The sequence below is a fragment of the Lathyrus oleraceus genome, chromosome 1, assembly GCF_024323335.1.
Source record: "Lathyrus oleraceus cultivar Zhongwan6 chromosome 1, CAAS_Psat_ZW6_1.0, whole genome shotgun sequence".
Taxonomy (NCBI): domain Eukaryota; kingdom Viridiplantae; phylum Streptophyta; class Magnoliopsida; order Fabales; family Fabaceae; genus Lathyrus; species Lathyrus oleraceus.
This window is the reverse complement of record NC_066579.1, coordinates 309,513,198-309,531,349: the sequence shown is the minus strand read 5'-3', so window position 1 is coordinate 309,531,349 and position 18,152 is coordinate 309,513,198. Positions and strand designations below refer to the sequence as shown.

Genomic DNA, 18,152 nt, shown 5'->3' with positions numbered 1-18,152 from the left:
AAAGTAAAAGACATAAAGAAGTTAAAAGCAATAGAACGAGAGTTTGAGTTTTTGACTGGACAGTGTAAATTGGACATTAATTCTAGATCAGGGCGAGAGCAATTTTTAGAGTTAATTAAATTCTAATCTTTTTCAAAAAGTATTTTTAAAGATTGAATGTGAGGACGAGAGTTAAGCATTTGAATTTAATTATATAACCTAAGTCAACAGAGCGAGAGTTTGAGATAAGGGTGTTTAAACGATTAGTGTTTTCTTAAAAAGAGTTTCTACGGATTCTATTGTTTTCAAAAAGTGGTTTTTGACTTAACTATAAGTGACAACTACGTTAATATAAAATCATAGTTTATTCAACAGAGCGAGAGTTTGAGATAAGACTTTTAAACAATAGTGTCAACTGAAAGGATTTATTTTAAAAACCAAGAAACCAACGAAGATTTGATTCCCTAATTACGACGAACTACATACCGACATCCGCTTATTAGATATTTATTTTAGATCTTATTTTAGTTTTAACTTTTCCCCCAAACAATCAAAGTATTACCTGCCTTAGCTTTACAAAGTAACCTTAGATAACGGTATATCGATTCATAAGTCCCTGTGGGATCGATATCTTTTAAAACTACGCGATAGAACTGTGCACTTGCAGTTTGTACCCCAATTCGACTCATAAAGTCGCGATCAAGTTTTTGGCGCCGTTGCCGGGGACTTTTATTTGGTCGATATCGTAACTCTTCCGTTACGCTGTAGAGACTAAAGCTTTTCTTTTTCTTTTCTTTCTTTCGTTGATTTGTATGCCACACACTCGCTCACAAGGCGAGCCGTTCTACTTACGAATCAACGATATCGAACTATATCTCCGAGTCTTACGACGAATTCGGGAATATCGTGCTGCAAACAATCTCCCTCCTGTTGAACTTCCCGATTTCAAAAATATTTTCCCTTCGATACCCGAGATGGCAGAACCAGCTCGTGCTCTTCGCGATTACGCCGTTCCATCGCAAGATGAACCGCATTCGAGTATTGATCCACCCGCAATCGAAGCAAACAACTTTGAACTTAAACCTTCACTGTTGCAGGCAGTGCAACAGAACCAATTCTCTGGAAATCCTACCGAGGATCCAAACCTTCATTTATCCGTATTTGTCCAATACGCTGATACTGTTAAAGCTAATGGTGTCACTTCAGAGACAATTCGACTTCGTCTTTTTCCTTTCTCGTTAAGAGATAGCGCTAGAAGATGGCTTCAATCTCTTCCTTCCAACTCAGTCACCACATGGAACGAGTTGAAGAAAGTTTTTCTTGCTCGATATTTTCCTCCGAGCAAAACAGCTATGTTAAGAGCCCAGATAAATGGATTTAAACAGAAAGATAACGAGTCTCTTTTCGAAGCATGGGAAAGATATAAAGACATGATGAGACTTTGTCCACACCATGGTTTAGAAGACTGGTTAGTAATTCATACCTTCTATAATGGTCTCTTGTACAACACGAGGTTAACAATAGATGCCGCCGCAGGTGGTGCACTAATGAACAAACCTTATGCTGACGCTTACCAACTTATCGAAAGCATGGCTCAAAACCACTATCAGTGGGGAACCGAACGAACAATGGTAGAAAAACCTCAAACGAAAGCTGGCATGTACGAGATAAGTAACCTTGATCATGTTAATGCAAAAGTGGATGCTCTGGTCCAGAAAATTGAAAGTTTAAATGTGTCACCTCCAGCCACCGTGGTAGCCATAACTCAGAATTGCGAAGTCTGTGGAATCCAAGGTCACACTCCTGCAGATTGTCAACTCCTAACAGGAATCCAAGCAGAGCAAGTAAACTATGCTCAAGGAAGCCCCTACTCGCATACCTATAACTTAAATTGGAAGAATCATCCCAATTTTTCATATAAGAGTAATAATGCTTTATACGCACCTGGACAATCTCCAAATCAAGCCCCAGCTATACCTCCGGGATATCAGAAGCCGATTCCATCTACACCTAACAATAACGCCCCTAGGAAATCCAACTTGGAAATCATGATGGAAAACTTTATAGCTTCTCAACAGCAAACCAATAAAGATTTCTTAAAACAGAATGTACACACTAGCGAACAAATTAAACAACTAGCAAGTAAAGTAGATACCCTGGCTACTCATAACAAAATGCTGGAAACGCAAATATCACAAGTAGCTCAACAACAAGCGCCTACTGCTGCCCCAACTGGTATATTTCCTGGCCAACCCCAACCTAACCCAAGAAGCCACGCTCATGCAATTATACTGAGAAGTGGAACGGAAGTGGAAGGACCGTCTGACCCAAGGATAGAAAACCAAAACTCTGAAAAGTCAACTGAGAAGGAAAGTGAACCTAAGGAAAAGGAAGATAGTAATAAGGAAACCGTAGAAAAGAAGGAACCTTATGTACCTCCACCACCTTATAAACCACCTATCCCTTACCCTCAAAGGCTTATTAAAACCAAAGATGCGGGCCAATTCCAAAAATTTGTTGACCTACTGAAACAATTAAACGTCACAATTCCGTTTACAGAAGCTATTACGCAAATGCCCTCATATGCCAAGTTTTTAAAAGAAATTCTTTCTAATAAAAGGAAACTTGAAGATAGCGAAACCGTTACACTCACTGCTGAATGTAGCGCTATAATCCAGAATATGCCTCCTAAACTTAAAGACCCAGGTAGTTTCTCTATACCCTGTCACATAGGAAAATTTGTCATTGACAAAGCCTTATGCGATTTAGGAGCCGGTATTAGTGTTATGCCTTTATCCATATGCAAGAGACTTGAAATGGGAGAATTAAGACCAACTAAAATGTCTGTGCAACTAGCAGATCGTTCCGTTAAATATCCTGTAGGAATTCTTGAAAACGTTCCAGTGCGCATAGGTCAATTCTACATTCCAACTGATTTTATAATTATGGACATTAGAGAAGATGAAGTTACACCCATTATACTGGGAAGACCGTTCTTAGCAACTGCCGGTGCAATCATAGACGTAAAACGAGGACGACTCACTTTTGAAGTAGGAGAAGAGAAAATTGAGTTCATTCTTTCCCAATTTTTGAAAGCACCTGCAATAGAAGATACATGCTACTTCATGGATATCATCGATGAATGCATAAAAGAAACTGAGTTAGAAAAAGACAAATCATCTGACTATCTTGTAGAAGACAAACTTAACCAGTGTTTAGCAATAACACCGGACCCTACGCAATGCCTTAAGAAACCAACCCTAGACCTGAAAACACTTCCCAAAAATCTGAGATATGAATTCCTAGACTTAGAACTTGAACGACCAGTGATAGTTAATGCTGACCTAGGAAGACTCGAAACAGAAAAACTCATGCATATCTTAAGAAAATATCCAACCGCACTAGGTTACAACATCACCGATCTTAAAGGAATAAGTCCCTCCATCTGTATGCATCACATCATGCTAGAAGAAGACTGTAAAACTTCTAGGGAACACCAGAGGAGACTAAACCCGATCCTGAGTGAGGTAGTGAAGAAGGAAATAACCAAGTTATTAGAGGCAGGTATCATATATCCTATATCTGATAGCCAATGGGTTAGTCCTGTACACGTAGTACCAAAGAAAGGAGGTATAACAGTCATTGAGAATGAAAAAGGAGAAACTATAACCAAACGAATCGAATCGGGATGGAGAATGTGCATTGACTATAGGAAACTAAACAAAGCAACCCGAAAAGATCATTTCCCTTTACCATTCATTGACCAGATGTTAGAACGATTAGCAAAACAATCTCATTTCTGCTATCTAGACGGTTACTCAGGTTTCTTTCAGATACCGATTCACCCTGATGACCAAGAAAAGACAACATTCACGTGCCCTTTTGGTACCTTCGCTTATAGACGAATGCCGTTTGGCTTGTGTAACGCTCCTGCAACCTTCCAAAGGTGCATGATGGCAATATTCGCCGATTTTCTAGAAAACATCATGGAAGTATTTATGGACGACTTTTCCGTATGCGGACAAAGCTTTGAAGAATGCCTTGAAAACCTAGAAAGAGTTCTAGAGCGATGTGTAAAAGTAAACCTAGTACTTAATTGGGAAAAATGTCACTTTATGGTACAAGAAGGAATTGTTTTAGGACACATCATCTCGAACAGAGGAATTGAAGTAGACAAAGCCAAAATAGAGGTAATCGAAAATCTTCAACCCCCGAAAACTGTGAGAGAAGTACGAAGCTTCTTAGGACATGCCGGTTTTTACCGACGATTCATTAAAGACTTCTCTAAAATAACTAAACCTTTAACTGGGCTATTGATGAAGGATGCTGAATTCATATTCGACAATAGATGTTTAGAAGCATTTCAAACGCTTAAACAAGCACTGATCTCCGCGCCCATAATGCAGACACCAGATTGGAACGAACCATTCGAAATAATGTGTGATGCTAGTGATTACGCTGTGGGCGCTATTTTAGGACAACGGAAGGATAAAAAGCTTCACGTTGTATATTACGCAAGTAGAACTCTAGATGAAGCACAAATGAATTACGCCACAACCGAGAAAGAACTTCTAGCAGTAGTGTTTGCGCTAGATAAATTTCGTTCTTACTTGGTCGGAGCCAAAATAATCATCTACACTGACCACGCTGCTATCAAATATCTCTTAACAAAAAAGGATGCTAAACCTAGACTCCTAAGGTGGATCCTGTTGCTACAAGAATTCGATTTGGAAATCAAAGACAAGAAAGGAACTGAAAACGTAGTAGCAGATCACCTCTCTAGACTTGAGAACCTTGAACCGTAAAGAACATCAATCAACGATGATTTCTCGTACGATAAACTTATAGCTACTTTGGAAGAAAATAACGCTGATAAACAGGTAGAAACCACCTTAGCTATATGTGTTACACCGTGGTACGCTGACATCGTCAATTATTTAGCTGCCGGAATAGTTCCACCTACCTTATCCTACCAGCAGAAGAAACGATTCTTCTATGACATAAAACACTATTACTGGGATGACCCCTTACTTTTTAAAAGAGGCCCCGATGGTATTTTCTGTCGGTGTATACCCGAGGAAGAGGTAGAAAATATAATCCAACACTGTCACTCAGCTCCTTATGGTGGACATGCAAGTACGTCCAAGACCTGCTCTAAAATCCTACAAGCCGGTTTTTATTGGCCAAGTATATGGAAGGATGTACATGCAGCTATTAAGAAATGTGACAGATGTCAACGCACAGGAAACATATCTAGACGTGACGAGATGCCACAAAAGGGCGTTTTGGAAGTAGAGATTTTCGACGTGTGGGGAATAGACTTCATGGGACCATTTCCATCCTCTTTCGGTAACAAATACATACTCGTGGCAGTTGACTACGTATCGAAATGGATTGAAGCTATAGCTTCTCCAACAAACGACACACGAGTAGTAACTAGACTCTTTAAGAATATAATATTTCCAAGGTTTGGTGTTCCAAGAATAGTAGTCAGTGATGGTGGATCGCATTTCATATCCAAGGTACTCGAAAAACTACTGCTTAAGTATGGCGTAAGATATATAGTAGCGACACCTTACCACCCTCAAACCAGTGGGCAAGTGGAAGTGTCTAACAGAGAGATTAAACAGATACTAGAGAAAACAGTCGCCACTTCAAGGAAAGACTGGTCATTGAAATTACCAGAAGCTTTATGGGCTTACCGAACTGCTTACAAAACTCCCATAGGGACAACCCCATTTAAGCTCATTTATGGAAAATCCTGTCACCTCCCGGTAGAATTAGAACATAAAGCCTATTGGGCTATTAAAAATCTAAATTTAAACTATAAAGCCGCCGACGAAAAGAGAATCCTTGATATAAGCGAATTAGAGGAACTCAGAAGAGACGCTTACGAAAATGCCAGAATCTACAAAGAAAGAACAAAACAATGGCATGACAAGCGCATATCAAGGAAAATCTTCAAACAAGGCGATACAGTCCTTTTATTTAACCCCAGGCTAAAGTTATTCCCGGGAAAACTACGATCTAGATGGTCAGGTCCTTTTCAAATCACCAATGTTTTTCCCAGTGGAGCAGTAGAAATTAAAGGCAAATCTATGGAACCATTTACCGTAAACGGGCAACGTCTAAAACATTATCACTATGCAGAAAACAATGAAGATTCACAAGTCTTACACTTAGACGAAATTCCTCAAGAACTTATAGATTATAATTGATAGTTTTTATGTCGAGCTTGCGACATTAAACAAAGCGCTTAGTGGGAGACAACCCACAAATATTTATATTATTTTCTATTTCTTCCTTAATTATTCTTTTAATTTTTAATTTTTATTTAGTATTCTTTCTTAATTTATTTTAATTTATTAAAAACTTTTTTCTTCTTCTTTCGGCATTTGGCCAAATCCTGACTAAAACTATTGTTTTTCTTTTCTCTAGCTAACACTAACCTGATGGGACAAATTGATCGTATGGGTATCAAATTCAGAGGAACAGCTCAGAAACAAAAGTTTGAGGAACTAGCCACGAGAGAGATGCTACCTAGTTTGTATGCTGATGATTGGGCAATGAATGCCCTGGGACTAAGAGAGAGTGTCCTGTATTTGCTGAATCAGATTGGGTGGGAAACCGCTCCTGTCCGTAGACAATTTGTCACTTACCGGAGACTAACATTAGAATTCCTTAGCTCCCTGATATATCTACCCAGCCATGGAAAAGGAATAAGCAGAGGTTTTATCCAGTTCAGAATGTTTAACATGGAATACCAATTTAATATTCAAGAATTTACCAACCTCTTAGGTTTCCCTACATCCTTTGATACATTTACAGTGAGCCAAGAAGAACTTTTTGAATATAGAGAACTTGAACACTTTTGGGGTAACTTGACTGGAAATGACGATCCCGAGGAACATGAGTTTCTCTCTGGAAACATACATAACCCGGCCTTTCGTTATTTCCATAAGATCCTGACCCACACCTTATTTGGGAAGAAGCCAAACAGTACCACAGTTTCACGTGATGAACTCTTCATCATATTTTGTGCTTCCCAGAACCGTCCAGTAAACGGTGCCACTTTTATGCTAGCAAATTTAGACCACCTTATCCAAGACGAACAAGCACCAATTCGAATAGGCGGTTTGATAACCATGATTGGTAATGCTATCGGATTACGTCAGCCTATGCTTGACTTAAGCCCTTTTTGTGGCATTACTACTATGAGTATACCCTTCCTCTTCAACACTATGTTTATAGCAAACCTAGGATCTGACGAGTTTGAGCTTATAATTAATAACCAAGTTCTTTGCCTATTCACCATGCCCGATCCTAGGACTAGTGTTCATAACCGCAATAACTGGCTCTACAATCTGAACGAAACCCCCTCTCCTGCTAGATCCACTGAATCCATCCAGGACTATGAGATCTGTGATGACCAGATTCCTTATGCTGAATCAGACCCTCAGACACCATCTGGTTATTATGATATTGCTCCTCCTCCTCAACCTGTTCAGACCGAAGAATCGGCAATACCCGACCTTAGACATCATATGCCCGGAACTGATTATAACACCGCCATTGAAGCTTTGATGTCAGAACAAGACGCCCTCAGAGAAGAGTTCGCTAGCATGAGACACGAATTTCTAGGATACATGAACGGTATGACAAATCAGTTTCACGAGTTGCTAAACCGTGTTAACTCCTTTGCTCCTCCGGCCAGAGATCATGCAGATGGATGGAAGTTGTTTTTCTTAGTTATTTAGTTTTAAGTTAGATTATTTATTAATGTTATTTCAAATTATGTTCGTATTTGTTTCTTTTTCGCATTTTTGTTTTTTCCTTCCATTGTTACATTATGATTATTTTATGAAGCTATTGAATTATCCTATTTTATTATGAATTATGCAATATCTATCAATAATGCTCTCTACTGTTGCTGCCTACATAAATTATCGAAATTATAATATAATTATGCACTATTATACAAAGTAGAATAACATGCAGGGAAATTTAAATAGCAGAATAAAATAATCTGAAGCAAAACAAAATAAATAATAAAAATAAATTACCAAAATCATTTTGAAGAACGCTAGCAGAAACCTTGCCAAAAAGACAGTGTGACGAGCGTCACACAACCTATCACGGGCGTCACGCTAAGTGCTTGTGACGCCCGTCATGCCCCTGTAACAATCGTAACACCTTGCTGACCAGGTGAACGTTACAAAGCCGTTGGAGACGAACGTTACAACCATACACCTTTTTACCTTCCCCATTTATTCACATTTATCCACATTTATTTACTTTTCAACCACTCCCTTTCCAACTTCAAAATTTTTCCTATAAATACCCACCATACCTTCCTTCCTACATCACAACTATCCTTTACAATCAAATATATTTCTTTTCTTTCCTAATTACTTCTTCCAACTCATTCATCAGTATGGCGGGAAATCAAAATTTTGGAAACATCATCTTCCGATCCGAAGATGATAACTTTCAAAGAGAGCAATTCGAGCGCTTCCAACAATGAGGTGTCACCTCTACCAGGTATCCTGATTCAACTTGTTTACAACAATTAGGATTACTTCAAGGTATCGAGTGGATGCTCCGCCTTGCCAATCTAACCTTTCTTTGCACACATAATCAATCCACCTACCCATCCCTAACCTTAGAATTCTTAAGTTCATATGCGTACAACACTCCCACCGGTGAAGACGAACTCTTAACCGGTACCGCAACCTTCCGTATGTTCAACACCGAGTATTCCCTATCCCAAAACCAATTGAGCACCATGCTACAATTCCCCATAGAAGGTCAAGTCTACCCCAGAATCCCTCCAAACTTAAACTGGAGCACAATTGCCGCTTTCGACCTCTTTAGGAAAATATCCGGTGTAGATGCCAACAACTGGGAGGAGCTCCTTGTTTCCCATATACATAACCCAACTATCCGGTACTTCATCCGCATCCTACAAAACACCGTTTTTGGAAGACCGAACAACAGGAAGGTCATCCGCATCCTACAAAACACCGTTTTTGTGTAGATCTTCTTATCATTTGTGACATCGATTAGGGTTTTGAAATAAAAGTGTTGTTGTAGATTTGATTTAGTGTGTGATATTTGAAGCCACCATGGAAGAACCACGAGAGAAGAATATAAAAGTGGAAAAGTTAGATGAAGAGAGAAGAAGAATAGTGTAAATTTGACCGTGTAAGTTTTAAACATATTTTTTAAGAACATGAAGAAAGAAGAGAAAGAGTCAGATGAGCAGGAGAAAGAAAGAAGGAAAAAGTTAGATAGAAAGTATCTTTTGGAATGATTTTTTTAAGTACAAAGTAATGTGATGAGACATTGTTAAAAGAAAAAGCAGAAAAAATAGAATTGCATAGGTTTGTTTTCACCAATTACAATAAATCCGATTGGCGTAATTGAAAAGTGATAGGAGATAGAAAAGATAATAAACAAATCACTTAGACTTAGTAATTTGGTTGAAAATAAATAAATTTTAAAGCAATTTTACTTCCATTTTAGTGAAATGACAAGAAAAGAGAGAAAGACAAAGAAGATGAGAAAATAATAAAAAAGTCTTTGAATAGTAGCGACTTCGGAAAATGATGTTAAATAGTTTATGATGCAAAATCTAAGAATCTCTTCGCAACAAATATCTCCTCGACTTTCAAAGTATGGTGGGATGTGTAAAGGTGTTTTGAAATTGCTTTATAGGTTTCCAATTATATTCTCGACATATGATGTTAATACTTGAAAGTTTAGCTTCTTTATTAAACTTATTTGTTATATTTTAAGTGCTATACTCAAAGATTTTGTCGACAACTTTATTTATTGGCATCCCTTTGTTATAATATAAAACTAATATTTGTTAATATTGTCTAACATGGAACTGATTTGTGCTTATCTTAAGTTTTATGCCAAATAGTCTTTTTCCAAAGAAGCGATTCATCATTGGACAATATATTTGAATTATTGATTTTATACCTAGTTGATTTAGTAATTGTGATTAAATAGATGTTAAGACATGATTTAATTACTAAGATACTATGACATGAACTCTAAGTGCAACCGTGGTAATGCCATGGGCTTGCATAACCACTCAACCATATAAACTACTACCATGATTAAAAGTATGAAATCATTTGTCGACACCGTTAATAAGGTGTGTGATATACCAACTTCGTAGCTTTCACAACTCGTAATTGAAGGAGATATAATTGCAATAACAATTTCAAAAGATGAGTATAAGGTGCGAATTAAGGGTTGTAAGTTAAATCTGCATGATCGCAATTCTCCTCTAAAAATAAGTGTCTTGCGATCCAATCTAACTCCACTATGGCAATCTTTGAGTAAATAGAGTATAATCTCATTAGGGGAGGATTTTATGATATATCTTTCTCCTCTCTAGAAGATTCCCAAAAGTTTCAGTCCATGGGTGTTTGGAACTTAAACCCTAGTTATATATAGCTATTTGTTTAGACAAAAGATTTTAACCCTAATGCTCAATCTCATACCTCAACTCAAGTTTGGCTCAAAATCTATGGATTGGACTTTCGACTAAAATATTTGATAAGTGACTTCAAATATAAGAGGAGAAGGTGAATTGTGGAGGCTTGAAAAATAATGTGCAATTAAAAATTCTTTAATAAATGAAATTGTTTAAAACAATTTTGTAAGACAAACAAAGAATAGGAAACAAAATAATTAAAGAAATAGAAATTAGAGTAAATAGCGGAAATATAAAGAGATAAGGAGTGAGAGAATTACATTAAACAAGTTTAGTATAATCACTTGACCTACTCCTGTCCACAAGAATTCCTTCTTGAGATTATCCACTCTATCACATGAGAGCTTTTCAAAAGTTATGCACACAAACCTTCTCACAACCAAACATGAGTTTTGTAACACCCCCCAAACTACTACTACTTAAATACATCATACAATTGCATAATCAGAGTAAATTAAAGAATGCATACACGAGGGCATCACATTTACTTCTGCCAGAAAAATAACCCATTGTTCGCGGTGTATTTTGGCGAACAACCTCTGGTTTTCCAAAACTTGTAGAATTGGGTTACTTGCAGGATCAACCACAAAAATCCTAGGACATGTGCAAATCTAAATAATTTTGTAAATCTCTAGAACGCCTTTTGTATCTTTCATTTGGCTTATCAAATCTTTTATGTCGAAAGGTGTCGATTAAAACGTTTAAATAGATGTAAATTTGACAAGATAAGATAAATGGCAGAAAATAAATAACGAAACATAAAGTGTCGAAAAATGAGATGCAGGAAGATAATTGACTAGTAAATGTAAAGAGAAATAGGTAAAGGACTTTGAATTTTATAAAGCAAAACTTTGAAAGGATTGATGTTTGTTTACACATACATGTTCCAGATATGACTTTTTTCTCTCACACGGGTACTTTGAGTATTTGCAGGAATTTTGTACAAGTAATTTTTCACACACTTTTCTGATAATAACTATCCTATTTATATACAAACAAAAATAACTGTTACTAACGAATAAATCCTAAAACTATGACACTTGGCTTTCTGCATAACTTCCTTTCGCCAGGTGCTTCCACGTGTCTTCTGCAAAACGTCACAACTCTTTTGAATTTGAAATTTCACTTTACGTCGAAATGACGTCTCTCTCCAGACTTTGTCGAATTGTCGAAATACTATAACATCATCCATGCCTGTCAAAGACGTCTTTCCATCTGCAAATATCTTGTCGAAATGTCGAACAACACTTATCAACTAACTTGTTAATCTCATGACGTCATTTGTCGAAAGAACCATTCTGCATACTAATCTCATGGCGTCAAAAACGCATGTATACAAATTGCCCCCCAGCAAAGATGTTTCGACTGTTTTGGAGAAACAGTCATTTGTTGTCAACCAGTGTTTTGATGCCATGTCATTTAATTTCATTATTTCCAAGTTTTTTGTAATCTCAAGTTCCAATACAGATTCGTCATTACACTTTCTCCAAGATGTCATGTGTAGCCCACATTCAGACTTTACCTCCATCATTTCCTAACATCATGGCCTCTTTTCAACTTCCACCTCTTCAACATCACCATGAAAATCAACCACGTGTCCCACCATCATCATTACCATTCTAAAGCGTTTTCATCATCTTCCTCCTATAAATACCCATAAACCTTTTTCCTCTGAACTCTTTTAACGCTTCAGATTACTTTTCTTCATACCCATTTCTTAAGCTTTCATACTCCCCTGAGAAATATTCCTTTGTTCTTCCTAACAATGGCTCCTCACAAACCTTCAAGCAGCAAACTTCCAAGAAGAAACAAGATCCAGCTCTCTCTCCTGTGCATGATTTGAAAGGACCAATGACTATTGGAAATCAACAGTATGTTCCTGAACCTCCAAATGAGAAAGAAAAAGAATGCATCTATAGATCCCAGGTATTAATTCCTGTTCTTATTTCTGGAAACTGTCACGCTATGTTAGGTCCCCTTCCAAATCCAGAAATTAAACCAGATCGTTTAAGAGAATTTTTTCCGTCTTATTTCCATACAAAACCCATAGGCGCTGGAGTGAAACCTCAGCCTAAAGAGAAAATTATAGAACAACATAACCCATCGAGTTCGACGGATGCTGGAGAGTTGAATTTAACCTATTTGAATTACAACAGGATATTTAGAACTTGCCCATGGTCGAAAGACCCTTCAGACTACTTATCTTGGCTAGATAAAATTGAAAAGGTTAAAGGGGATTTTTGGAAAGAAGTAGGCATTTTCGACCTTATTCAGTTGTCGAGAGTAGGACCCAATATCTGCCCTAATATGCTTTTGTCTTCTCTCTACTTTTGGGACAGTACTTATAATACCTTTCACCTTCCCTGTGGGATGGTTACGCCTACTCTCTTCAACACAGCAGCCATCGTTGGCCTTCACCCCAACGGTATAGATTTCGACCCTACTATCCTAAATGAAGATACCATCGCGTTCGACACTAGCCTCGCCCCATACTCTTTATTTACGTCCTATTATCATGACAAGAGCACCACGGAAGTATCAGATGTCGAACACATAGCCTTTTTGACTCTGTGGTTACCCAAATATGTGTTCTGCTCTCGCTCCCTCCAAGTTGCCAAGAGATTCGTCACCATAGACAATCAACTTCATGCAGGCACAAAACTATGTTTGAGCGAAATGATTTTGGCGAACCTTTACGAATCTCTGAGTGAGAGCGTACATCTTTTGAAAACCATCAAAACCCAAGGTAAAATCAACTTATCAGGACCTTTCTGGCTCTTGCAATTATGGCTTAATGCCACCTTTGAAGCCAATCTTCCTGTAGCACCAGAAGTGAGCGAAGAAGAAGTGAAAGGTAGGATTGTCGAATGGTCTAGGTTAGTGCAACTAACCCCAACTGATGAAGGAATTAGCCTTCGACAAGCCTTCAAAAGTTATGTCATGATGTTTTCCAAGAGGTATCAGTTTACTTCGACCATGGCACCTTTTGCTGATAGAAAAATTGGACTTAAATGGTTCACCCAACAACTGCCCTTAGAGATGCAGAAAGATGAAAATGTATTTTTGAATGTTTGGGAATCATTCTTAACCCCTAGGCTTCTTTTTTCCCATCGCAACGCCATTAAAACCCAGATAGCTTTGATAGTCTATCAACCCAATCTTGTTGCTAGGCAATTTGGCTTGATCCAAATAAAGCCTCGACCCATATTCCCCAAGAAAGGGTCCATCATTTTCTACAACTCCCTTCATACTAAAGATGAGAGCAGGGAACTGTCGAAGAAGCTGACTGATGACTTTCTTGACATTCGACCAGTGATCTTTCGACCATCTTTTCTATGTACTCCTGAGTTTGATGAATGGTGGAAAGATTATTATTCCAACAAATTTTTTGACGTAGCAGCTTTCACTACGCATTTAACAAATGCTTTTGCTTTTGTGCAGGATCGGACCAAAAAAGGTATTCAAAGACACATTAAAGAAATACAAATATTTCAAAAATATTTTGAAACTGAGTATAGACCTGATAATCTTAGTCGAACCATACGCGAAGCAGCAGTAACTTTAAAACAAAAATTGACGGAGAAGTTTGGAAAACTGTCATTGCCTTCACACGTTCGACCAGAAGCGCGTTATGACCTGGCTTTCAGCTGTCATCCGCCAAAGTTTCCTCCCTTACCCACTGCTGAGTTTGGCGTGGCATTTAGCCCTCCATTTCCAGATTGGTTCGTTTGTGGGAACTATATGAGAATTCTTCGTCAACATTATAAAAAACTTGCTGAGCGTGTGGTTCCGACTAAGTATCATCTCGACAATTACCCAGGACACCTTCATATTGGAATAGAACACGCTTGCGTGGAAGATCCCATTCTTGAAGGTGTTCACAGAGAAACATGATTTTTCCTTTGTTATTCTGACTGTATTATCATGTATTTCTTATATTGCTTCTAAATTTCTTTTCTTTTCTTAGCCATAAGGATTCCTGCCAAGAAAACTTCTGTCGAAGCGTCGCCAAATGCTGCTAAGAAACATTCGACAAAGGTACAACACTTTAACTCTTCTCATTTATTCTTTTTTCCTTTAGGAAACTAACTGGTTTTGGTCTGCATGACTAGGTAAGTCGAAAACCCCCAACAGTCCAAAAGAGAAAGATTGAAGAGGAGAAAGAAGAGGATAATGTTCCTAATGAAGAATATGGTGACGAATCTCCAGAGCTAATCCCCCCTCCTCCTCAGAAGAAGAAACTTACAAAGGTCTCTTCCCAAAGATCCATAATTAAATCAACTAGGAAGGATTCTGCAAGTACTCCCACTGCTAACCCTCAGTCGAAGGATACGGAGAGTGGGAAATCTAGCTTTAACACTGAGATTCCTGAGGTAAGTCTTAATTTCGAATGTATTATTCGTCTTTTTTGCCTCTCTTTCTTCTAAACTTAGAGTTATTTTGCAGAAACAAGTGGCTGTCGAAAGAACACCTGAGAAAATTCTGGAGGAAACAGTCCAAGAAGAAGATATCCCCACAAGTGATCATGACAGGCAGACTGTAGCAGAGTTCGACACTACAATGGGTGAAGCTTCTGAAGACGAATCTCCTCCTCATCCAGGATTTGGTGTTGCAGCTCATGGTGATGATACTGACATGGAAGCTAGAGTCGAAAATGAGCATGAAGACGAAACTGCCCAAGATGGGGGAGACCAGTCGAAACAAACAGAGGCTGAGCAAACTTTAGAGCGAAACACTCCATCTGCTCTTGACCAGACCCCAGGAAGTGGCAAATCAACTGGTTCGACTAGTTTCTCTCGCGAGGAGCTTGAAAATCTCAAAGTGCAGAGACTCTTAGAGTATCTGAAGGCTATGCTTAGTGCTCGTTTTAATTTTCAAGATTCTTCGCAGAGCAGTTCGACTACTTCTGGGGCCACTTCTGAAGCACCATCTCTTGGCAACATGTTGACCAAGATTAAGACGAAAATCCTTGATGTCGATTTGTTCAAAGTCTTGGAAGAAAACGCCCTTGCCCATATTGACCTCAAGAAAATTTTGAAGCAAGTCAATGTCTTGAAAACTTCTGCTGAGGTTGGCAGTTTTGTGATGGAGTTGACGACCCTTATTGACTTGGCAACTGCATACCTTCATCGTCAAAGAGATCTTACCCAGCAAATCTCCTCAAAATCTGAAGCTCAAACTGCTGAATGGAACGCTGTTGCAACTTCGACTGACAAAGTTTCAAAGCTACAACAGCTTTCTGAAACTTACATCAAAGAAGTTGTTGTTTGTGATGATAATATCCAGAAATGGGAAAAACAAATAGCAGCTCTTCAAGAGAAGATCTCTCAAGAGAAAAAACGCAAGGCATCTATACAACAACCTAAGCAGACTGAGATTGAAGACGAACTGAAGGCGGGTATTCGACATGCAGAAAAGGGCCAGCAACTTAGTCAAGAGATTGAGACTCTCTTTACTCACAAAAGTCTTTGTGACCATCGACTCCAGTTTTAGAGGAAGAAATTCGCCACGTTGAAAGAAACTTTTGCTAATCTCAATTTGTAGTCGAATTAATTTTAACAATTCTCAGCCCTTTGAGGCTTTCTTGTAAATAACTTTAGTGCCATTTTCACTTGGCAGAGCTATCACAATTATGTTTTTAATTATTTGACTGTTATTTTTACTTCTTGCAATATTGGCTTATATTTTTTCAAATATTTACCATTTATCTTTAGGATTCTCTCATCTTTCCCTATTTCTTCAATCTCATACGCGCCATTTGAAAACATTTTCAAAATCTGGAAAGGTCCTTCCCACTTAGGAGACCATTTTCCCATTAACTTATCTTTTCGATCCATAGGAAGGATTACTTTCCAAACAAGATCACCAATTAAGAAGGTCTTGAATTTTACTTTCTTATTGTAAAACTTTTCGACTCTTTCTTTTTGTCTCTTTATTAGATCTAGCACACACAGTCTTTCTTCGTCCAGATCAACCAATTCGTCCATCATCATGCTCCAATATATATCTGATGGGATTTCATGATGCCTTTGCACTCTAACTATCTGCAAATATATTTCGACTGGTAAAACTGCATCATGTCCATAAGTCAACTTAAATGGAGTCGAATTTGTTGCTTCTTTTGGAGACGTTCGACAGGCCCACAAAACTTGATCTAAAGTTTTATGCCAATTTCTAGGTTTTTTCCCTACATGCTTCTTGATCAAATTTATCACTACCTTGTTGGCTGCTTCAACCTGCCCGTTGGCTTAAGCATAGTAAGGTGTCGAAGTAAGGAGTTTAAAACCCATTTCTTGTGCAAATTTCTGCATGTTTTTACCAGTGAACACAGATGCTTTGTCTGTTGTTATCGTTTCAGGTATCCCAAATCTGTAAATTATGTACTTTTGGATAAAATCTATGACTGCTTCTTGATCCACATTTACCAATGGTATAGCTTCAATCCACTTAGTGAAATAGTCTATCCCAACCAGAATGTACCTTTGCCCTTTTGACGAGGCTGGTCGAATTTCACCGATCAAGTCCAAAGCCCAACCTCTAAATGGCCAAGGCTTTATAATTGAATGCAATTCACTTGCAGGAACATGGGGTATGCCTGCATGTACTTGACATTCCTGACAACCTTTTGCAAATTCGACATAGTCCTTCAGCATTGTTGGCCAATACATTCCTTGTCGAAATAATAACCATTTCATTTTATGACCTGCTTGGTGTGCGCCACACGCTCCACTGTGCACGTTCGACAACGCTATGTAGGCTTCATCTTCACCTAAACATTTCAACAAGACTCCTTCCTCAGTCTTTTTGAACAATTCGTTTCCAAAAAGTACGTAACTCAAAGCCCTGTATTTTATCTTTCTTTCTGCTTTCTGATTTGGGTTTTGTAGATAATTCTTGATGGGCTTTCTCCAGTCTGCAATTCCTGAATCATCTATATTGAATATCTCAAAATTTTCTTCGTCACCGTATCCTAATCTTATTGACTCCAAATCTGATGGAGACAACTTGGTGGATGCGACTCTTCCTCTGACTTCGATAGCCTCTTCTAACTTTTCCTTCGACACTTTGTATCCAGACGCTATTTGAGCAAGATCATTCGCCTCTTGATTCTCCAGCCTGGGGATGTGCCTTAAGGCCACATTGTCGAATTCCTTGAGAAGTCTATTGGCTATTACAAAGTACATGATTAAATTCTCCTTCACACATTTATATTCTTTAGTCAACTGCTTTATCACCAGTTCAGAGTCGCCCATTATTTCGACTCTTGTTGCCCCCAATTTCAACAAGATTTCAAGTCCGACAATCAAAGCTTCATATTCTGCTTCATTATTTAAACACATACTTTCAACTTTGTACTTGAATTTTGTTGGAATTCTGTTACGAGAGATAATCAACATCCCAATGCCAGTTCCATTTTTATGACTGGAGCCGTCGAAATACAGTTTCCATGGTTCTAGTTCGACATATTCTACTTCTTCATCTATAGAATGGTCAGCTATAAAATCAGCAACCACTTGTTCTTTCACAGCCTTTAAAGGTAGATATTTCAAGGAGTATTCTGTTAATGCTAAAGCCCATTTTCCAATTCGACTATGTAAAATAGATTTAGATAACATATATTTTATTACGTCGAAATAGGAGGAAATGTATACATCAACAGGTT

The 18,152-nt window shown here is 38.1% G+C and overlaps 1 non-coding gene across 1 annotated transcript; it reads right to left on the bottom strand.

Moving 5' to 3' along the window:
* Window positions 1-1,331: 1,331 nt before the first annotated feature.
* LOC127116134 (small nucleolar RNA R71) lies at window positions 1,332-1,438 on the bottom strand. Its single transcript, XR_007801115.1, has one exon. It is a non-coding gene; the product is annotated as a small nucleolar RNA R71 (small nucleolar RNA).
* Between the last annotated feature and the right edge of the window lie 16,714 nt (window positions 1,439-18,152).